The sequence below is a fragment of the Netta rufina genome (genome assembly GCF_964035555.1).
Source record: "Netta rufina genome assembly, chromosome: 7".
In the NCBI taxonomy this organism is placed as follows: domain Eukaryota; kingdom Metazoa; phylum Chordata; class Aves; order Anseriformes; family Anatidae; genus Netta; species Netta rufina.
Window position 1 is genome coordinate 16,231,507 of NC_140130.1, and position 23,800 is coordinate 16,255,306.

Genomic DNA, 23,800 nt, shown 5'->3' on the forward strand with positions numbered 1-23,800 from the left:
GATGGGCTGTCAGGTGCCTGGTCAGCTCTGGTGTGCTGAAATGGAGGTGATGAGGAGTCACCCCATGAAGCAGCAGCCCACGTCGCTGGCTCGTGAGAGGAAATACGTGGCTGTGCTTGGCATATGCTGGCTGACTCCTGTTGGCTGGGAAGCAGCCCTGGAATTAATGTGAGGAGATTATGTAAAGAATTTGGGAAGTGTACCAGCTTGGGGGGTTTTCCTTTATAAAGCGTAGAAATGGAACCTTAGTTTTCAAACAGAGCTAAGACAAAGCTAATTTATGATGCTCCATTGCATTTCGGTACGTGGTCTCTACATGGATCTGTACAAGGTTTTAAGCTGCTGTCTGAGTTCCAATATATAGAGGGCTTAATCTAAGGGGGTGTTTTATCTCTTCCATTATGAGGAAAAGTCTTCACGTGAAATTTAAAGCCAGGTTCTGAGTGCCGTGATGTGTACCAGTGTGGAAGTTGTAACTCTGACTGGTGAACTGTCAACTCTTAAACAAGCCAGGAGGTTCTTACCGTATTCCTTCCCTTCCTACTTTACATTTTACATAATTTGGGATCACTTTCGGTGACTAAGAAATACAGTCGTTACTTCTACTTGCTGGGTTTTAAGGAGGCACAATAATGTGCACAACCGTCTCATTGAATGATACAAGTTTAGAACAAAATATGATGATTTGTTCAATGCGTGTGCAATGATCTTTGTACTCATATAAAGTAATCTTTGATCTTTCTTTTCCATCTATCTCCGATCCAGACTCATTTTGCTCTTTTTTTTTTTTTTTCCCCAGCTGGAGGGTGCAATTGTGAGCCAGGCATTGTTGGCTTTTGCTCTGTATGCTGGCTTCTGAACAAAGGTGCTGCTGAAAGGGTGAGTATTTAACTTACATCCTCTTTGATGTAGATTTATGTTCCTAGGAACTGATAAATTTAAACTCACCAAACCTGTCACCTTGAAGTGTATCTAGGTTTGCAGTGGAAAGAATCTAATCTACCAGCTCATAAAGCTTTGAGCATCAGCCATCAAAGCAGTGTTAAATTCTGGTTTAGCGTAAATTGTGTGGCATTCTGCAGCACCACAGACCAGAGAAGCTGAAAGGCGAGCATCTCTGGCCTCTGAATTCACAGATCAGCATTTACAGCAACAGAAATCTCAAAGACCATGAAAATAAACAGTAATGCAAATATGATTCCTACTGAGTGACCAATATGGAAAAGGATGGCTATGAGGGGTGCTTGACTACCCATTTGATACATAGTTGTATGAATTCTACATCAGATCTGACATCTAACACATCAGTTGTCTTCTGAAACTGACTGAGGTACCCAAGCATTAGTTGAAAGAAAATGAAAAAGAAAAGAGGCTTTTATCAACTAGAAAAGGCTGCTTGTGAGATGGGGGATAAGTTTAATGCTGTTGCACTGCCAAGACAGAGAAGGAACTGTTAGTAATTCAGCAGGAATTTCTAGAAATATATCCCTTGAGTCAGTGAAGTACTGAGTGTGCCAGACATGTGAAGGTGCAGCGTGGGGGTGAGGATGTCATTTTACAAGTGTTTTCAATTGGCAGTGTATAGATTAAAACAACAGAGGATTAGCACAGAAGGGAACTTTTGAAAACATCTCAGAGCTTTATGGTTGTGAAATAGTGTTTGTAGATTTTATAGATTAATATCTACACACAAACAAAACTGTGTATATAGAACGGTATTAGTACCTTAAGGAAGGGTAGATGAAAGTAAATATGTGATGCCATAAAGTCTGTATTGGTCTGTTTTTCATATGACTGCATTAACCATCAGAAATGAGGATGCATAATGTTTGAAGTTCATTCTTCAAGAGCATCCATAAAACTTTATGCTGTTAGGTATTATGTGTGTATTGGTCTTCTGCAGACAATTTTCTTCATTCATGCTCTTTATTTAAAAACATGGGTGTTATCTACTTGTACCCATAAAAGCGCCCTGCATTAGAGTCATTAGCTTAATATTTTAGGGTCTGAAGAGAGTCATGGGTAAAACATTCTAGAAACTTGCAACTAGTAGACTAAAGAGGCTTTTTATATACAATAAAGTATATAAAGTAAATATCTTGACTTTATGAAGAAAAATATCTGAGAATGTTCAAGATTAAAAGCAAATATTGTATATTCCATTAGAAAGCTGGACTCTCGGACTTGAAACTTGCATTTCTAGTTCTTGAACATACTGAAGTAGATTGAAATTTGGTCTGTTACTGGTATTGTTTCCCGTAGTAAAGCTTTTAATAGAGATGTTTAAAGTCTAAAAGGTATTATTCTTTTTTTTTTTTTTTTCCCTTTTTTCTTTTACTTTGCTCATTTCAAAAAAAAAAAAAGCCTAATAAGTTTCAGGGCATACCTTTGAAATCTTGAAAGGCAAGGGAAGATTCTCATCCTGTTTTCGTGCATAGATAAGTATGCCAGGTGGAGCAAAGTGTTGTTCTGTGATTCCCTTATAACAGCTATCAGAGAAGCCCTCCTGACTAAGGAGACTCAGAGTCTCTTAACAGAAGGACACTAAAATAAGTAGTACACTGCATAAAACTCACCGCTAGTTCTGTGTGTCAGAAGGCTGTCCCTGGCTGACATTTGGCACAACGATATCGATTGCAGTTGCCAGTTGTGCTCAGCATGTTTCTGCTGTCAGGAAGCGGTGAAGAGCAATCATGAGGAATATCACATGCAGAAGGATTTGCATGCAAGCAAGACATGAACTTAATAGCAGGAGATGGCAGGTAGATGTGAGGAGGTAGATGTGAGGCCTAGAAGAAGTTGTAGATATGAGGTTGTAATTTTATTAACTACTCACAAGGAATAATTCTCTGTACCTGGGGGGTTGTTGAGAATAATCATTTCCAGCAAGGTCTATTTCAGCAATTCCTATGGTACTTTTGAGGCTAAGTATCTTTGGTGTTTTTATGTTTAGCAGCTAAATCACACAAGACTCAATGGTATGACTGAGTTGGAGGTTACGTGTTTTTTCCCTAAAGCTTGCTGTTGCATACAAGGCCCTAAAACCAAACAAAGCTTATATGTTGAAAAGTGTTAGGCCACTTATTAAGGGTACTTCTGTTTTTGTTGTCCTCTCAAAAGGAATGGATTCCTAAGGAAAGGAAAGGAATACACACAAAAACTCAATCAGAAAACAAAAAACAACAAACAAACAAAAAATATACCCATCTTCTTTGTTTCCAAATGCTCTTTTATAAAGATAGAGTTTTGGTGATCTGAATCAAGGTGCTGTTTTCCTCTTGTCACTTCTTTCATCCTTTTGAATGATGTACTGTATGCATTCCATGGTATTTGTGTACTTGGCTAAGCTGTGGAGATGCAGTAGGTTCACATGGCTAACGAGAGCAGTATACAATGCAAAAGTGGGATCTGTTCATCAAGCAGCCTATTTAGCGAAACCCATTTCAGATCTGGGGTGCGTTTTTTAGTGTGAGGACAGGCAGGAAATAAAATGAGAGTTTGAGGCCTTTCAGGAACAGGCATAGTGCAGGCTTTCCTTAATCCTGATGAGGCCAGAGGTATAGAACATTTCTTCATTTGGAAAAAAATGTTGGATTCAGCAGTGTAGTTTTAGGTATTGAAAGGAGCTGATGGTTCATCCCTGATGCTCTGTAGTATCTGTTTCTTTGTGCTCTGATTTGTGATGGAGGAAGGCTTGAACGCTGCCTTTGATGCATGTGGAAAGTGTAGAGGGATCTTTGGACTCCGTACGTTAACGCATTACCTGCTGCTCTTCGTTTTGTGTACCCAGAGAACTGATGGTTTGGAGGTGGCTGTAAGAGCACGTACTGCAGGAAAGCTGTCTCAGCCTCCTTTTCAGATCATCACCCAAACCAGAAGCTCAGACTTTCTGAACCAGAAGTTCAGAGCTCTGTTTTAGAAATGAGGGGTTTGAACATAAAGTGCTTTTCTGAGGAGCTGTAGGCACACAGGGCTGAATTATCAGTAACTGCCTGCAGCAGGCTCTTTCTGTTGAGGGATTTTTTAAAGTAGACTGTAGCAGCATCGTTGCGATTCCTTTCCGATTTGCTGGCTTTTGTGGACTAGAGTACATGGGGGTGGATATTGCACTGAATTTGGTGAGCCTCCAAAGCTGGTAGGATTGTTCCCAGCTGTCAGTGACTCACAGTAGCCGAGTTGCCTTCTCAGAGTTCAAGTTAATGGAATTTGCTGTTCAGTTCCCCTTGAATTGGCTGGCAGAAATGGAATTTCCCGTGAACTAGGAAAGGCAGGAGAAATTCTTCAAAGTACAAGCTTTGAATTTGTGTAGCATCTGAAAAATTGCTGAGAAGTGCAGTCCTTCCTCATCTGGATGAGAGTAGCTCCTTGCCAACAATCTTGCTTTCAGGCGTTTCATTTTGTTCTGTCTAAATTCCTACACTGTGCTTTTTGCTGAACATACCCAGTTTCCAGAGGCGTGTTAAAAATGTGATAAAGGTGTGTTACGTGATTGTTGTCCTATTTCTTCTCCACATGGATGGCAAACTTCATCTGGATTTAGAGGTTGTATTCTGTCAGCAGGATAACTACTTAGTTTGCTATGTCAAAGCAAAGGGGTACAAATAGCACTGAGGGAATTAATTTGCGGAATTAATGTATTATTTACTGAGCAGTTCAGCTCATTTTTACTAAGCGGGTGATCTGTACCTTTCATGTTAATACGGAGGGATATCTGAAGTATCTGGGGAATACCATGAAGAATGGGGACCTGGGTTCACATGTTGATTTTGACTGTTCTGGTAGTGTGTGATTGCTCCAGGGAGCCTGCTGGGCTCTGGGAGAGCTGCATTCGGTTGTAGGCAGTGTTCAGTGTGGCCTCTTGAACAGTGAAGAATCAGTAGGATGGTTTGCATTTTGTTTATTTTCTTTAAAGAAAGCTGTTATGTGACTGAAAATCACTCATTTGCCAAAAGAAATAAATCTTCTGAAGCTTATTTGCCTTGCTGGTGCTCTGTTTCAGAGTATCAGAACGTTTGGAGCAAGTTCAGACTATTGCTGGTAATGAGTCAGTATCTGACTAGCCCACATTTGTGGCTTGGTTATACTGTGTGCAGGGCCTTGTTTCCTCCTTTTTGGCTGTGATTTGTACCTGTGAACCTTGGGAATGTGTAAGAAAAGTATCTTTCAGTTTGCAATGCCATGTGAAAAGCATAGAAAATGGAGTGTTTTCTACCCCATGTTTCAGCTTTTCAATTTTCATTAATCTATTAGGGTGAAAGTCCAAGACAGAGTAAGAAGATGACATTTAGTTCACTAATCAGATAATCAAAGAGGGAAGAGGTAACGGACACAAATTTATTTTCTGGATATGCGAAGGAAGAATATTCTGGGAAGATTAAATGTGTATCTGCTTCAGCCTGTATGTACATTTTTCCATTAGACAGCACTACATCACTGCAAAGACTAGCGATGACCTCTTGCTTCTTTTTGGTTCTATATTTGCTTCCTTCATATGCCCTTCTGTAAGCAAGACCTGCAAAATTTTTTGTCATCTTCAACTGAGTCACACCAATACTGGTTTGCCGTGATGATAATTGCTTGTGAAACTGCTCTGTTCTCTGCTATCAGTCTCTTACCCCAGTCTGCCTGGTTTCTTCAGCCTTTAGTGCCCACTGGTCAACTCGTGCAGCCAAGGCAGGGACTTCAGATGTGTTTGGGTACATGTCCAAATATTGCTTTAGATGATTAACTGTGGCAATGCTTCTAGTCACACTAAGAAAGCAACATTTCTGACTGCTTACGTACGTGATGCATCAGGTTTCGGGGACTTTATCGAGGGACTTCATTTTCCCTGCCCTAAGTATTTCTGCTGAGGTGGGAAGCTGATAAGATAACCTTGGCCCCAGCTGACTAGGTCTTCCCTTCATAAAGTGGATAAGTTTTAGTATTCATTTTTTTCTAAGATCTTTCCTGTTAAGAGGATCTTTGAAAGTTATATCCAAGTGATGAGATTGAAAGTAACCAATCTCGGGGCTATAGGGGATGACATTTATTGTGACATAATGATCCTTCTGGGGTCCTTTTCTCCATCAATACAAAGTACCCATCTCAGAGTCTGGTAAATCAGCTTTCATTTTTTGATAAATCTGCCATCACAAGACAATGTTTTCACTTGAAACAGCCGTTCTACCTTGCACTTTGTTTTCTGAATGCTTGTGGAGGGTGGGAGAACTTCAGTGCATTGACTGCTGAAGACCTCTTTTCCCAGGTGCATTGGGAAAGGTGAAATTAAAATGTTAAAGATAGGAAGTCAATATGTAGTAAACTAAGGTATCTTAAATCATGCTCTGGGCTTCTTATTCAGAGATAATTTAACCTGGATTTGCTGTTCTTTAAGCTTCCTTTCCAAGTGCTCTGTAATAACCCCCAAATGAAAGCTCCCTCTGTGTACATGAAGGAGTTTTGCTAACGATCTCTCCTATTGATCTCAGTGGTATGATTGATCCAGCAGCAGTCATACAGTAAATGCAGAAGCTTGTAGTGTTTACCACTTAGATTTTCTCAACTCGATGTTGTGGCACTGACTTTGATACTGTTCAGAGTCCTAAGAGCAGTTTTTACTAGAGGTCACGCTGTAATTAACATCAAACTGATTAGAGTAGCCTATTATAATTGGTCTGAGAGTTGTACTATAGTCCCTCGAAGTACACAACAGGTCATAATACTGAAAATACTGCGTTGATACCATCCTGTTACCTGCACTTCAAAGTGCAGTTCTCCACTCTCTTTTAAGGCAATGAAGGGGCTGCAAGAGGGACAGAGGTACCCACACAAACAGCAAGTAGCACGGTGACACACAAATACAATTCCAAGTTTAAAAGTTTGAAACTTCCTACAGTATGTGACAAAGGTGAAATGATATATTTTGGAATTAGTGAATGTTTCAGCACAGGTAGTTTAAAACCTCCTTTTTTACATTTCTTCATCCACACAAGAACAAAGTTACTCAGAAGAGCCGAAGAGAAGCAAACCTGAACTGCAGACAGGCAGTGCTTTTTGTTATGCCCTGATTTGTCTGGGGAATTCATGGCCATGCTTGTTCTTAATTCTGAGGTGCAGATAGCAATCAGTGGGACTGGGCATGCATGACTGATGGAAAGGAAAAGAGAAAAAAAAAAGGGAAAACAAGAACTAGATGGAAGAGGGTAAGAGCTCATACAGTACAATGTGTCCGTCAGTTTCTAAATACTGATTATGTCCATGAATATTTTAATTTAGGATTTCTTGAAACTTTTCAACCAGAAGGGAGTGGCTTACTCTCAAACTGTCCAATATTTGAGCAAGATAAACTCCTGCTCTGACTTATTGTCTTCTGTACTACCATAAAGTCTCCTGATGTTTTGAACTAATGCAATCATTAACTACCAGGGAAACAATGCATTGAAATTCTGTTTCTAGAAGATGCTTCTGGGTGGAGGGGGAGCCCCCACAGAAGACTGTGGTTAATTCAGTCTACCTTGTTCTCTGTTCTGTGTTTCCTCTCAGTCCTGTAATTCATAACTTTTGTTCTTCCTGACCATACTGATGGTGCAGAATTCCTTCAGTCATTCTCTCCTTCCCGTTCCCTTCTGGATTCATCCCAGCTGACTGCTGCAGTCTAATAGAAGAAATCTCAGCCAAACTGTGTAATCTCATGTTTTGGAAATTGAAAATCAAAAGCATATGTTTCAAGTGACAAAAGGAGTAATTCCATCTTACAGTACCTGAGCTGCTGCTCAAGTGGCCAGTTCTGTGACAAATAGAAAGTCATCTGACAAGTTTTTAACAGTCAGGAAAATATTATCCAGTCAAAAAATCATTTTTAAGTTGAGAATGCCGTAGATTATTTCTTTTACTGAGCCACTTGGGAGTATCTAAATGTAAGGAAGCAGCAGTTTGCTGTGTGTGTCCATAGTGCTCACGGCAGAGGGTGTGCAGAAGTTCTTCAGCCAAGCCCTAAAGGCAGCGAGCAATCTTCAGGATCATCCGTCCACCACTGACTAGTTGGCAGCCTGTATCCTCTACCTGAGATGGCACCTGGTGCTTACCATTTGCCATGGAACTATTAAGAAAACAGTACATTTAGTCTTTAGGGTCCATGATGTTTTCTGGTTTATTGTGTTTTTGTGTGTGTGTTTTTTTTTTTTTGTTTGTTTGTTTGTTTGTTTTGTTTTTTGTTGTTGTTGTTGTTTTGTTTTGTTTTGTTTTTTGTTTTTTTTTTTTTTTCAATTTACCCCATGTTAATGTTCCTCATGCTCTGTGGCTCTTAATTTGTGTTTGAGCTGTTTTCTTGCTCTGTTTTCTTAGGCTGGCATAACGAATCCCTCTTGCTTTTGCTTTCAGTGTTTTAACTTCAGTAGCTGAATTTGAGGTAGCTTACTTTCTAAGCCAGTACAGGTGAGGAAAAGCAGCAACACGAGGGGGGTACATTGCAGTAATGCACAGAGGGGAGAGAAAGAGAGAATAATGGGATGATGAAAGGCAAAACATTCACTGAAATGAGCTTCTAAAAAAGCACGGAGAGCATGTGTGTGTGTGGTGGGGAGGGAGTTGTCTCAAAAAGCTGTGTTTGTTCCCTGGAGGCTCCCGTGTGCTATAATTGAGTCAACATGTCAAAGTGAAGTATGTGGCGAGCTTTGCGAGTGGGGGAAAACTGCTTCTTCTGCACATACAGGGCTTGGATGAACCCATTCTTACAGCAATAATAAGCACTCTGCTTTTGCATTGCTGAAGCCACAACACAGCAGAATAGCTGTCCAGCTAGGCTCTGTAGCCGATGTTTCTCTAAGAAATGCTTTAAATCTTTGTTTGGTTGGGAAGCTAAGAATAATTGGCTTTAACTTCGCTTCTGTTGTGGATTTGAATGAAGTTGGTGAACAGAGGAGAAGATGACTGAATTGCTGTTGAGATACAGGCAAAGCAAGCTACAAGGGCCTTACTTAATGATTTTTAAATCTCAGAGGAAACAAATCCCATTCCTTGCATGTCTGTTTCTCATGCTGGTGTTATGTTTTGGAGACACACTGGCTTACTTTTGTTTAGCGTCTGCATTTGTGTGTTTAAAATGGATGGAAAAGGGATGATTGCAGTGCTCTGTCCCAGCTGATACTCGCAGCCTTTGGCTGTGTGACTTTATGCTTGGTGCTGCACTGGCACCTCTCTCCTGGCCAAAGCTGACTGCAGCTTCACCCTAGGACTTCATATGAACTTGAAAATCTTTAAAGCCAATGTTTCCTTGCTAACAAGCTAATTTTGTCTTGATTGGTTTTTATGTAAAATCTTTACCTTTGGTGCTTTCATATTTTATAAATGATTCTTCCTGACATATTTGATGTTGTGATTGTTTCCATAGAGACAGCAATGGCAGAAACCTGCACAAGGAAGGTGACAGCACTGTATTTTCAAGATTAACTGTTTTACAGAGGAATGGTTTGAGGGGGTGGGAATATAAAGTAGATTTTTCCAAGCAGTCACAGAATATTTGGGAGTAGTTGAATAACTACTGGAGGTCAGAGAGAGAAAAGGCAGCAGGACAGAAGAACTGGTTTGTTATTTTGGCGTTAGTCTGTGTGGGGAAGCAGTGAACAGAAGGTCAGCCTAGAAATACGAAGTGCTTTCAGCAACACATCCCCTTTATTGCAGCTCCAAATGAAGATGAAATTCTGAAATGCAAAAATCTGCAATGTACAAATTATCTCAGAGAAGAGGCAGAAGTTGACATGCCTGTGAGACAGCGTGTAACACACCTTTTTTAATTTCTCCCTTCCAAATTCACAACCTAAATGTAGGAAGCTTTTAGCATTAGCAATCAGGCACTTACAAAGCCATTAGTGAGAGCTGCAACCTTTTCTTTTTTTTTTTTTTTTTTTTCTTTTTCTTTTTTTAACCCTTGGTAAAATCAGCTGTCTGATTTTATTTTTTGGGCAGCAAGGCTTGATCCTTTTCATTATGCATTGTACTACCCATGTTTGCCAGCAAGATACCTTGTGAGAGAATGCAAGCATTTGATGAGAACCCTTGCTGTGGCCGAGAGGCTTGTTTTAAAGCATTCGGTAGGAGAGACCAGCATCCCCTGACATGTCTGTTTGTAGCAGGTCTTGCTGCTTCTGTCTACGGTGTGGTCATTTGAAGCAGTTGTCTGATGTATGCCCACATTTCTTGTATCGGCTCGGGCAAGTGGGAGGGGATAATGAGAGAGATGCTTGTAAACAGAGGCAGCTATTTTCTTTCAGGGACGATCCCTTTTCACAGAAGCGTCTGATAGCATTCAAAGTGCCCTTTCCTTCCCCACCACTATTTAGGTGCCTAAGGGCTGCAGGCAGGCTTGGGACTTGGAGCCCACATTGCTCTGCCCGGGAAGAGCAAGTCAGGCAGCACTGCCCATCTCCAGGTGGCAGGCACATCTCTGGCCCTGGGGAAATCAAGCAGGCTGGTAGTAAGACACAGGTGCTACACTCCAATTTAACACATTGTTAAATTCAGAGCTCATATGCCTTCCAGCCAAAATATGGCATCATACTGTAAACTGAATTCGTGTTATATCTTATTACACTGGGGAAGAGAAGCAGGCAGCTGGGAACTTGGGTTGCCTTGAAAGTTACAGAAGTTACTCATTTGTCAGTGCTTGAGGCCTCTTAGGTCACATCTGCACGGTACCTCATCTGGTTTTTGCATTATTTTGATATCTTTGGAGTGGGGGTGAGTAAAAAAAATAATAATGTAATTTATAGTTCTTCTTCGTATTTATATGCAACATTTTGCGCAGCTGGCACGTTAGAAAGTGTTTGATTCTGCTTTTCCCTTCGCCCAATGAAGGGGAAGTTTCTTTGTTTTTTGCCAGCCAGAATTACTGTGTGTAAAACTAGAAAGTAGCTTAGAAATCCTGGATTAGTTAGTTGTAGCAGAAAGGCTGAAGTAAATTGTGCCATCTGGTCTAAATACTGCCCTTGTATTTGCAGAATGATACAAAATTAAATGAAGTCGGTTTCTCCTTGAGAGAAGTGTATTTATAGATAGTTAAGCTGCTGAGATGCTGAGTTAGGAAAATAAGAAGATTGGTGAGGACCCCTTTCCTTTTGGGGTTGTGTGGCTGAAGTGGGACATGACTGGAAATTCAGCGGTACCGTGTGCTCTTTGGCTGATGACACCGCGTTATGCAACCAGGTCAACTCGCTTCGTGTTCTCTCCGGCCGTGTTCATTCCTACCTTGGAATGACTTTTATTGAGAATAGCTCAGAGATATTTGAGCTATGGTTGTCAATTTAAATCAAGATGCTTTGGATTTCCAGAATGCTGTCCTCAGAATTGTTTGAGCTCTGAACTTGTTGGAAGATTTCTGTGTGCTTTCTCACCATGTTTGTTTTTTTAGTCTGTTTTATTCCTAGAAGCCCTTTTAATGTATGCTTTGAAAGATGCACGTGAAGTTGTTTTGATTGTTTCATTTTCTGCATCTTTATAATTAAATATCTGTCTTTCTTGCTTGTTCTTTCTCCCATCTTCATTTCAGCCACGTAAAATCTGAGTTTTATTTCATGTTGCTCATAAGAGTGAACTCTTTATTTTGCCACGTTGATTAGAAATTGTCTTTAGAGGTGCAGAAGCCAGAGGCATTGCCTTTTATTTTTACCCATGGCATTCAGCGGGGTATCTGCAGACCTGGGTGGAGATTCCTGGACATGAATCTTTTGCCCTGTCAAGTTGATAAATGTGTCATTATTCTGGGGCTGAAGGGTTCTGGTTTATATGAAATAAAAGGGCACCGAGGACCAGAAAAGCATAATAGTTGACATTGACTTGTGGGTGTCAGGCCTGGCTGCCCTGCCAGTCCCTCAGCTCTTCCATCTTTTTGCTGTTTTGTTTTTTTTTGCTCTTGTGTTAATTTATTGCGCAGTATCCCTCTCTGTGAGTACTTGTGGATATGGAGTATCTGACTGACTGAGCTTTTCCTCAAGGTTGTGAGCAGGAACAGCAGAGTGTTTGATCCCCAGTGTTTTCACATGTAAAGTGAATGAGGCTGGGGCATCTGTCCATTGTGTTAAAGCATCTTTCAAGACATCTCCTCTTGGACACTAACTTCTGTCTCAGTTTCTGCTGTGCTAGTAGGGTAGATGGATACTCAACTCCAAATCTATCATATTTGCTAAGTTCTAATTAATTTACTTTTTAAATACACACTCATCTTGCTCTTTTAATGTGGTACTTCAGTGAATAGCTGCAGTGAAATGTTCCACCACTAAATCATAGCACTGTTAGGGTGTAGTAACTTCTCTTGTTAATTTTCTTGGTAGCCATGGTTTTTCAAGTGGACACCTGCATGGAAAAGCAGTGCATTTGGTTCTGGGTTCCCAGTTGTGGCCAATGAAGCTGTGTTTGTTCCCCGAGCAGGTGCACCATGGGCTGCCGTGGCATGGTGTTGCCAGCCAGTCGCAGCAGCGCAGCTCACTGCTGCCTCGCTGCTCTGTGAGATGGCAGCCAGGCGAGATGGCAGCTCTTGTGACTGTGTGCAGACCACCAAACTCGATCACAACCAAAGTCGGCTTCGTTCTCAGCCAGCCTGAAGCTATTGCTGTATTCCAGCTTTTATTCTTGCATGACAGGCACACATGGTGGGCAGTCCTTTGAATGTTGGCCGCACTGTACTGTTTATTCTTCTGCTTAGGAAGCTGGGTGAGACCTTGATTCTGTGTGGGCATGCTTCTCGCTGCACTTCAGTACCTCTCTGTAGGGTGCCTTGTGATGCTAGCTTTAGTCTATGCATTGGAGATTTCATTTCCAAAACATGTTTCTTGCTGGTGAGACACATCTACGTTCCCTTTCTCATGATTGTAGAAAAAAGTGCAGTAGAAAAATATGGTCGGTATGACTCTTTGCTCTTGGAATGCTTTTTGGCACATTTCTGACTATTGGTAACACTGTGGTAGTATCTTTCCCCCTTGCCTGAAATACACTGCTAGAATGGATTTGGGAAAGCTCTCCTTTTCCATTGGTGTGGAGTCTGGATCACAGCAAGACAAGTGGATGATATTAGTAGACGGCAAGTCTTTGAAGTATGTTACAGTCAGCTTCAGAGAGAAAGAAAATCCCTTCCCTGAGCTACAGATAAACAATAATGCTTTCAAACCTTGAAGAGGATCAAGGTGAAACTCAGTGAACAGCAACTGCAGGGGAGATGCTGCTGCTTTGTGACAAGTGGCAAAAATACTGTCTTTCTTTTCGTGCTTCCTTAACAAAGCAAAATAACAAAGTACTCTGAGGTTGTTCTATGAAAGGAACATTAAAAGTTTTTTGTCTCATATATCCTCATCTTAATAGATGTGGGTAGAATAGATTTTAAAAGAAGGATGCAAATGCCTTCTCGGAATTCCCATCTATCTTCAAAAGCAAGTGAAAAGAACTGAATTCATCTGTTTGTGTGGATGCATTTCACAGCATTTATTTGCCTATTTATATTTGTAGGGGAGTAACATCTTGCAGCTGCTGTGTCACTCTCAGTTCAGTTGGCTTTGGCTGGGAGAGAGAGAATGGAACAGCCTCATTTCTCTTGTTAAAGTCGTGAGGGAAGAAGGAAACTACATCCATGCTCCTGAAGTACATTTCAAAAGGTAGATATGTCCCCCTCTGCCTGAGGTGAAGGAGCTCTCAGGAAGATGCGTTGGAGAGCAGCAGGAAGTGGCTGCAGAAGTGAAGTGACTAGGGCTGCTCCCTCTGAGGCTGCCGTTTGTTTTTTTACAAGATTCCGAGTCTTGGGAGACAAAGGAGAAAACCACATTTTCTCCCAGGATGAAAGTATTTTCCAGAAGCAAGAATGTATTCACATAGCTTCGACATGGCTGATAGATAAAAGCTGAAGTTCTGTGGACAGGGGCGTGTATTAACATGCCATATGAATTGCAGTGTCATGAATGATAAATAAGGACTTACGAAAGAACCTCCAAGGTGAATGTCCAAAATTGAAATAGGAATAATGAAGAAAAATGATAGCTTAAAAAAAAAAATACATTTTTAACATACTTGCTGACATCTGATGACTACTGGGAGAATTCAAACCAACTCTGCAGGTCACCTCTAACAAAAAGCTGACTGTATAGATAGGGGTTTAAAAGGTACCACACAACAGCCTGTCCCGGATACAAAACCCAAGTGAGAACAAACTGCAAATTGAGAGGTGGTGGGCTTGGGTGGGGGAGGGAGATTTAAATGTGGCCTTCAGGAAAGAATCTGTGTAAAGAATTGAGAAAGAAATAAGATGGCAGCGGCAGCAGCCAGGATTTGCAGAGCTTTTCAGTCCTTTGTTTGGTTATCTTGCATAAGTGCTTTAGCCAGAGACTCTTTCAGTAGCTGCATGGGGCCGGCTTGGAACACAAACGTGCATGAATCCAAATGTAATTTCCCTGTTGTGCACATTCTGGCTGTGACAGCTCAAGTTATGAATGTAAAATAGCAGAATAAAGTTCAGAAGATGGCCAGGCCTGCAATGTTAATAGGAATTGAATTACCCAGAGCTCCTGTGAGTTCGGCGAAGGTGCTGCCCGAGTTTTAAGTTTAGCTGCTTCCATGCTTAATTTTGGTGTGCCTTGGAAAAGATGAAATAGTCCGTGTGTCTCTGTGCATCTAGGTAATTCGGCTTAATAAAGTAATGTTCAAAGCAGGCAAGAGGGTTGATGCTAATTCTCCGCTCCAGTTTGTGGCTGGTGCTGGCACACGAACTCGGTAAGCATCGGTGGTTTCGATCTGTAGCAATGAAGTACTGTCCGGGGAGTGACAGTATCTTCCCTTTCAGGCAGTTCCCTTCGCTGTGGGGTAATTATCCATAATCTGCCGTTTTCCCTAATTCCCTGTGTTCAAGGGGAGCTTCTGTGCAGAAGGGATTTCCTCCTCCGCACCGGCACGCTGCTCACAGAAGGGGCACCTCGCCGTGACTGGGGGTCCGCTTGTCCTGGGGCTGTGCGAGCAAGGAAAGGGCTTTTCCCCCTTCTACGCACAACTTGCACGGCAAAGAGAAGTTGCAAAGTTTATAACTTCCCCTGCTTCTTCGGCATCAGATTTTCCTGGGTCTGTCCTCTCTTTCTCTCTCTCTCTTTCCTTCCATCTCGTGTTACCATGGAGAATGAAATGCCAGTTCCATTCAAGTTGTCGGCTGAATAGGTTTTGAGGTTGATGGATGGTGAGAATCTCTTATCCCTCCTTCTCCAAACACCGCCCCTGCCTGGTTCTTGACATTTCACTTGCCAGGGACTGGCAGTCAGAGAGAGGGAAGTGAAAAGGAGGCTGGCAGTGTCCTGCTGAGATGCTTTTTCAGTTCCTTGGATGAAATCAGCAGCCGTGAGAAGGTCTTAAGGACTTTGGTGCAGAGCCTTGTCCTCAAGCTGGCTGAGGCATGAATGCTCACTTGAGTGCGTGCTCCTGCTTCCCCAAAGCACCCAGGGAAAGAAGATTCATACATGACTCTTGCTTCTGCTTACGGCTGTATTTTGAGGGGTGAGGTAACCTCTGCAACTAAAAGGGAAAGGTAAGGAATGAGTCAATATAGTGCGTGCTCTGGCATAACCTCTTTCTCTCAGAGATACTTCTTTTAGACTTCGTTTTAGTGCTGCCTCACGCGAGAAGCGGAATTTCTGCAGTCTGACTTGCCTGGGTTTGTGGCTGGGATGCTGAAGTTAGCAGGAGCCTGTGCTTAGTGTGAGTCCAGGAATCCCCATGTGCACTGGTTGCCTACTCAAGGGATTATTGGTAGTGTCAAAACAGCCTCCTGAATAAGGTACTTATTAAAGCAAATATTAGAGCATCATGGATTTTAACAGGCCCAGGGTTGAAATGTGGTGTTGGGGTTACTGCTGAAGTGCATGAAATGGGGCTACAAAGCAGAAAAATCAAAATGATAGCACTAAAATATCACAGAAAATATTTATTTTGTTGTGACTTACTACGTTTCATACAAGATGACTGTGGCTTTACAAGGCATCGGGAGAATTTTTAGTTAATGGCGGAAGGCTTAAGCTTCTCCTGTTTACTGAAGGGGTTGTTTTGACTGATGACCACCCAATAGTTTGGCAGAAGCAACTACCCGGCATTGTTTGTTGGTGTGTGGATTTCACTTTTGGAAGTAATGGTGTAGAATTTACATTCAGGCATTTTTTCCAACTATAAGGATTCCGTGTACATTAACTTGTTAGGAGAGGAAAAATATTTTTATGACCTCTCAGCTAAAACCTGATGTGTCAGGACCATACCAGCACAGAACGCCACCATCAGTGGGTGGTGTTCCAATTTAAGGTCATAAGTACAAATTTGTTATGTGTGCTTTTGAAAAGCTGTACTATTGCTAATAAGCAATTGCGAGCTCTTTCTTTCAGTGTATCTCTTCAAAGCATTGCAGTGAAAAATATTTCTATACAAAACTATTAATAACCTTCTGTATGTTCCTAAACTTGCTGAACAAATACATCTTCCCCAGTATCATCAGCAGCTTTTGCATGGCTGAGCTTCACAAGAGTTCACTTTCCATTTGATGCTCTCTGGTCTGTTGTTGTTTGACTCTTGTCGCCCTGCTGGAGTTTTCCTGCTGCAAGGTTGCTTTTCCTCTTGTGGAAGCTGCTTCCAAAATGCTAAGAGGTTAGCAGCTTGGCCACTGCTGTGTTAAAAGGGAATTTTCTAATTACTGCAACAGAAACGCATGGCTGTGTGTGAATATATACAAAACAAAAGTAAATATAATATATATGAGATATATGTGAATTTACCATCCCATTCTTTAGTTAATTTATTGTAAAGATCCTAGTATTGTTTTATCTCAAAGCTCATTAGGTATTCCCTAGATAGATGCATGCATAGTGGACTTGTGATTTTTAGTCACATAAAATAATGAGCAGGACTTTGGTTTTCTGGTTTGAAATTGGTTGGCTGCAAAAAAAATACATTTACAAAAATATACTGCTGAAGCAGCTTTTTACCAGAAATATGTCACCCATGTCAGATGGAGTTGAGAGAAAGTGATACAGAGAGGAAAAAGGGGGGAAGTCCTGTGGGATACTGCATGGTACTGTGGTTTGGGATTAGCTTCCTAATAGGCACTCAGCTTCATGTTACCATTCATAAGGGGTAGGGGAAAGGGTGAGCATCTGTTTTATTTAACAGTTTGATTTTGAGGGAGCTGAAACAGAATCAGCACTGAGACTTGGGTTGTGTATTTCAATTTATTCTGTTACCCTGCTGTTTTTTTTTGATTTACATGCTGCCTTCTCTATGGAAAAAATACACTTCTACCTGGTTTTGAGTTTGCATGAAATGAAATCCCTGATCTTTCTCTCCCGCTCTGTTTGTGACAATTGTTATGTTAATACTTGTAGAGATTGTCAAAAGTTTTTCTGGATATTTTTGACAGGTTTCAACTTCAGAAAAAAAAAGTCTTCCAGTTTTCAACACAGATATATTTAGATTCCATTTGCCCTCTGAAATGCCTCCTTCTTTCCCCCCCTACCAATATAAACCCTTTCTATTTGTTTGTTTTTGTTTCCCCCCATGAGAATTGCACTGACTTTGTAACAACGACAAATTTTATTCTCAGGATGCTCCTGGTAGCTTCCCTGCTTCATTCATTCCGGCCTTCAGTTAAATTATTCTTTGAAAAGAAATGTTCATGTCCCACTGTTTTTAGATTGAGAGCTGCAAAATAGCAGTTCTGTAACTGTTCCTCTGTAAACCGTCACTTGGGCCTTTTATGGGTTCTGAGATTTTCATGAGTATACCGTGGTTAGTAGTATTAACCACTAAAGGTGACTTTTATATTATACCTGGAAATACCTCCCAACTTCAGAAATTGGTGTTTAGGTGGTGGCTATTGTAATCCAGTGATCCTTCCTGGCATATACAGTTCTCTTACAGTGTTACTTTTCCTATTCTGAAGGCTGATTCCTTCTGACACAGTTTATTAGTGTACCACTGTCAAGGTTTTTATAGAGGCAAAGTGCTGTAAGGTCCCCAGCTATGGAAATCTTGAAGATTTTACACTTTGCCTTAATTTTTGGTTATTGGAGTCTAGTTCTTGTGTTGGCTCTTTTGTTCTTGAGTTCACTCATTCTTAATTCTGCAACAGCCTGAAACGCTTGAGATCTGTCCTTTATATTGTACAAAATGTAATTGCTAAGAGCATAGTACAAACACCAAATACTATGTGATTTCATGTCCATCTCAACTACTTATTCAATCCCCTGCTTTCCAAATTGCTTGTTTTTCTAAAATGTCTTCCTTAAGCCTTAAAAGTAAGTTGGATTTGAAAATACAGCAAGCAAAAGGTGTTCCAGAATGTCAGTGCTGTTCCCTTCCATTGGACTCTGCGATTCCCCGTCAGTGCATTTGTTGAGGCTTCCACAGGCTCTGTCATGACAGAGCATCATGGATCCTGAGGAGTTTGTCACGTAGTAGGGGAACCCTTGGATATAGGAAGCCCTTTGTGCCCATATGCCTGGGATCTTTGACTCTAGAAATTAATGTTATAAATAAATGATATTTTTAGATTAAGTAAAAACGGTAACATGAGGAACAGCAGCAGACAGTGATGCTGTACCCAGCAAAGAGAGGCTGAAGAACATCTTAGTGGTGTTCCTGCTGTGGCTTAGAGGAGTGAAATGGCTTTGTATTTCTAATTAAGCCCAAGAAGCATTTTGCTAGCTAACTTCTTGCTTAATATGTTTAAATAACATCTCAATTAATACTACAGCTAGTTTGAACAGAAGTAAAATAAATTTGTCAAATGTATTATTCTGGCTTCCTTGTTATCTGTCATTACAGTGTCTTTGACAAAGACTGCTAGATCTCTTAGAGAACTTAATAATTCTGGAGAAAAATATTGAACAAATGAATTGTGGCACTAAGACTAGGAAAATTGGTTGGATAACTTGATTGTTCTTCAGCCGGTTATTATTTCTAATCCCAGTTTTCGTCTTTTATTCACGTTTCACTCCAGTTGTCCCTTAATGGAAATTAGGGTATTCAATTTTTTTTCTGCATTTTGCCAGCATTATTTGGGACTTCTGTCTGTCTCCCCCTTTCTTCCTACTGCTTACCTCTTCCCTAAATGTGCTGTTTTCTCCCTGCAGTCTTTCCCCGCTGTACTTCCCCTGCCATCATCTTTCCCTCCTCCTTTCCCACCTAGACAGTAGCCAGAGCCTGGCACTCTCTTGTCTCACCCCACAGCCTCCTGTCCTGGCTGCTCTGCTCTGTTGTGCAGGCAGCTAGAGGAAGATTGAGCTCTAGACCTCCTCCTGTTTGCTACATGTTTTACTTCACCTTTTCCGCAGTGAATAGTGCCTGGGTTTCTGTTTTGAGCTTTCCCAGCCAGCACAACGTGGGACTGACCTCATTTGCTTCAGTTTCACTCCTGCCTGCCGCTGCGTAGCGCCGAGGCAGTGAGAAAGGAGGCGGCTTTGTGCTGTGCAGCTGGGAGAGCCCTGAGCAGAGCAGGAGACTGAAGCCGTCTGTCCCTAGCCTCAAGAAGACAGCCCTTCATTTGTATGTTCCAGCCTTAAAGTCTGGAAAATGAATTGTAGTTTGTCTTTCACCACAGCTTCCTACCTGTTCTGGTCAAGTGGATTTCTAAGCCCTGTATCGGCTGGGCTATATGCAAAGAATGAGTGCTGTGCTCTCCAGTCACTCATTCTCTTATCTCAAGTGTCATTTACTGGAATCTCTCTACCTTTTGCCTCCTGTAAAATGTAAACTGAATTACAGGTGTATAGTTCAATCAACATATTAAGTGTGTGAGGAATGAGAGGCAGTGGGGATTTTGATGCCATATCCATAGTGAGAATATTAAAATCTGTGATACCGGGTATCTAAGCTATTTTCTAGTGTATTGAGAGCACCGGTTATGTAAGAACAGTTTCCAGCCGAGACAAAACATGTTTCTGTGCTAGGTCAGCACAGCAGGAGATCATTTCTCCTCACCTGGCAGAGCTGCTGCTCCACAAACCGTGTGGCTGCTAGTTAAAAGGCTCAGATGTGCAGTGTGTCTGCTCATCTGGGATGGGGAGACTGGAGTCACTGGTGAACACTCGTGAGAGTTTGACTGGAAAAACATGGAAATTTCAGGTACTCTGTGTTGGTGTGTAGTCTTATCCCAGTCACTCTGTTGCACGCTTTAAACTTAAAATGACCTTGATCAGTGTCTGAGATTGATTTTGTGCCTAAACATCATGCACGTAGTATTGGTGTTTGCATTGTCTGCAGATGCAGAACGCTGGATTCTCAGAGCTGAGAATTTTTGTTTTGTTCTTTTTACATGATGCACAGCAACTGAAATTGCTGTTGTCTTGCCCAAATCTGACTGAACGCAAAATCGAAATGAAAAACCGTAAACCAGCATATAGCATGGGAAGCACGACAAGAAGTGGGATTAATCTCTTTAACATAAATACCGTTCCCTCTACCCTCGGATTTCTGAGTAGGTGTTTGATGGCGGTTTACCATGAAGACTAGGAACAGCAGGCTAGTGAGGGACAGTCAGATCTGAGAGCAGCGTGAGGGATGTCCCTTGTAATCAGATCGAGTTGTACAGCGTGTGCCTCTAGGCCAGCTGCGGGCTGTTCAGGATTTGTCCCTGTGAAATCCTGCCCTTTAGTCTTGTTCCGGAGCTGCAGCACTCAATACCAATGTGTTCCCTACACCCCTCGCTGCCCGGTCTGATTATTGTTTGTTGGCTGTATTTGCTTTTTCCAAGCTGGAACACTGGACTTCTGCAGTGACTGGATTTGTTAGTAGAGCAAAAGGATGGAAGTAGGGGAAGGGATAACTGGAAATGGTATTTTCTTCTGTTTTAAATAAAACTTAGCATATTTTGTAGCAGAGTAACATTATAGAAGAAACTGGAGTTCACAAAGTTAATAAAATGCATGTCCAAGACCAGAATTTCCCCCCAAAACAAGTAGCTTGGGGAGAATATGGTCTAACGGTCTAGGATATTCTCTAGCCAACTGTTGTATTCCCTGCCTTCTGCTCTCGTTTGTACAATAGAGGTGTTGTTTTGTGAAAGGTGATCTCAGACCGTGCTTCTCCTGGAAAGGTCAGTGTTGCTCTCGTCTCCCACAGTTGTGGCATTTCTGTCTCGCTTCAGTTCCTGCAGCCGGGCAGCTGGAGGGTGCGTGTGTCGGCTCATAAATCTGACTGACTGCTAATCATTTTTTGGTGGATCGCTTATTTGGACCAGTGTGCTGTGAACAGCCAGGGATGTGGATCGACCTTTTCTGCTAGTAGCCACTAACATCAGTTTATGCTGCTTGTGAAACTGTACCCTGACCCTGTTAACACTCCTCTGTAACACACTTTGGGTACCCGACTGAGCACTGAGTGATAGCATCTTGCAGATATGTGCAGGACAAGCTGCAGTTTCCTCTCCTATAAGCAGTATCTCAGTGTAGCATCATCTCTGTGTACATGTGGGTTGTGACATCCTCTTAGGCTGGGGCTTTCGGACTCATTCGGGCTGAGCATCACCTGCAGGAGTAACGTCGGCTCTGGGCCAAGCTAGCATGGGCACAGGCGGAAGCACGCTGCAGTTCCATCCTCCTCTCTCTTTTCTTCTCTCATTTTTGCTCTCTTTTGCCCCTTAGGCCACATGACCTGTTTCTTATTATTGCAGAGCTCCTTCCTGGGACCCTAAGCTTGTGTTTCCATCCATGCTTTACAACCCCACAAATCAGGCATCGTGTGAGGTTAATTACAAGCACTAAAGCTGTGCTCCCATACGTCATCCTGCCATGCCTCCGCTCCTGGGCGGCAGCAGCAGCCTGTACACAGAACAGCGAGTCAGTGACCTCAGGCAAAAGGCATTAGTGGCTTGGCAGAGGTGCTTGCCCCAGCGTTCAGATGAGAACCCAGAAGATCCTGTCAGGAGCTGCCATCGTGTACTGACTTAGAAATTGTTTTTGAGATTCTCTGTTTTGGTGGCTGATCTTCAGAGGGAATATGGATCTTTTACCACCTTCACCAAAATGGGCTCTTCCTTGACTTACAGGAGAGAGATTTATCCGGTAAAGAAGGTAGCTTCTAGTCCCATCTTCCTATTTCTGTGTTTTATCCAACAGTTATTTCAGTTTTTTAGAGTACATGGGTTTGTTACTCTGGGTCTTGTTTATAAATAGTACCAGTAGCAGGAGGCCTTATCAACTGTGAGCAGCTGTACTTGCCTCTTCATTTTAAATCTGAGCAACTAAAGTGCAGATGAGCAATAGAACTTCATTTTTTGGCAAGTGAAACTTTAAAATTCTTTGGGATTTGTTGAAAGCTGTTGCCTCTGTGCTGAAAATGAACTAGCATTGCCTTTTTGAGGAAGGCTATGATGACCTGTTTGTTGGAGCTCATATTAAAGGTTCATGGTAGTAAGTATTAAGGTCTATAATGCTTTGGGTTTGAAATGCTGTGTGTATATATATGTATATGTATATCATAGAATCATAGAATATCCTGAGTTGGAAGGGACCCTTAAGGATCATCAAGTCCAACTCTTGACACCGCACAGGTCTACCCAAAAGTTCAGACCATGTGCCTAAGTGCACAGTCCAATCTCTTCTTAAATTCAGACAGGCTCGGTGCAGTGACCACTTCCCTGGGGAGCCTGTTCCAGTGTGCAACCACCCTCTCTGTGAAGAACCCCCTCCTGACGTCCAGCCTAAATTTCCCCTGCCTCAGCTTAACCCCGTTCCCGCGGGCCCTGTCACTGGTGTTAATGGAGAAAAGGTCTCCTGCCTCTCGACACCCCCTTACGAGGAAGTTGTAGACTGTGATGAGGTCTCCCCTCAGCCTCCTCTTCTCCAGGCTGAACAGGCCCAGTGACCTCAGCCGTTCCTCGTACGTCTTCCCCTCCAGGCCTTTCACCATCTTCGTAGCCCTCCTCTGGACACTTTCCAACAGTTTCATGTCCTTTTTATACTGTGGTGCCCAGAACTGCACACAGTACTCGAGGTGAGGCCGCACCAGCGCAGAGTAGAGCGGGACAATCACCTCCTTTGACCTACTAGCGATGCCGTGCTTGATGCACCCCAGGACACGGTTGGCCCTCCTGGCTGCCAGGGCACACTGCTGGCTCATATTCAACTTGCTGTCTACCACGACCCCCAGATCCCTCTCTTCTAGGCTGCTCTCCAGCGTCTCATCGCCCAGTCTGTACGTGCAGCCAGGGTTTCCCCGTCCCAGGTGCAGGACCCGGCACTTGCTCTTATTGAACTTCATGCGGTTGGTGATCGCCCAGCTCTCCAACCTGTCCAGATCCCTCTGCAAGGCCTTTACACCCTCATTCGAGTCCACAACTCCTCCAAGTTTGGTGTCATCAGCAAACTTGCTCAAAATACCTTCTATTCCTACATCCAGATCGTTTATAAAAATATTGAAAAGTACCGGCCCTAAAATGGAGCCTTGAGGGATATATATATATATATATATGGACTGTTCTGCTTAGCTAAGTATATTACTACTTGCATATATTGGAGATACTACAGAGTTAAGTCTGATTTTCTTGAGACTCTCATCTGTATACACTTTGCAGAAGTGGCACTTGGGGAATGCCTGAGGATACTGGGAAGTGAAGAGGAATGCACACGGGCAGAACTTGAGAGGAAAGGACTTTAAACAATGTATGGGGGATGTTGCAGGTTGCCCTTGCAAGCATGACAGGTTAACTTTTGACCTCTGAATTACTGCATAGGAACTTAAATTGGCCTTTCCTCCATTTATTTCTTACAGGTAAAGCTTTATTTTCTCTGGGTAGATGATTCAGGTTGCAGGTTATCCATGC

The 23,800-nt window shown here is 42.2% G+C and overlaps 1 protein-coding gene across 6 annotated transcripts in view; it reads left to right on the plus strand.

The window, feature by feature from the left end:
- Positions 1-23,800, plus strand: part of NDST2 (N-deacetylase and N-sulfotransferase 2) — a 131,728-nt gene that overhangs the window by 25,214 nt on the left and 82,714 nt on the right. For 5 of the 6 annotated variants that reach the window (XR_014618614.1, XR_014618615.1, XM_084290294.1 and 2 more), the window contains exon 2: positions 800-879. The gene's annotated coding sequence lies outside the window, so the exon portion shown is untranslated. Of the gene's footprint in view, positions 1-799; positions 880-21,911; positions 22,050-23,800 lie in introns of those variants that run through there. The other variant, XM_084290295.1, reaches the window with a different exon arrangement.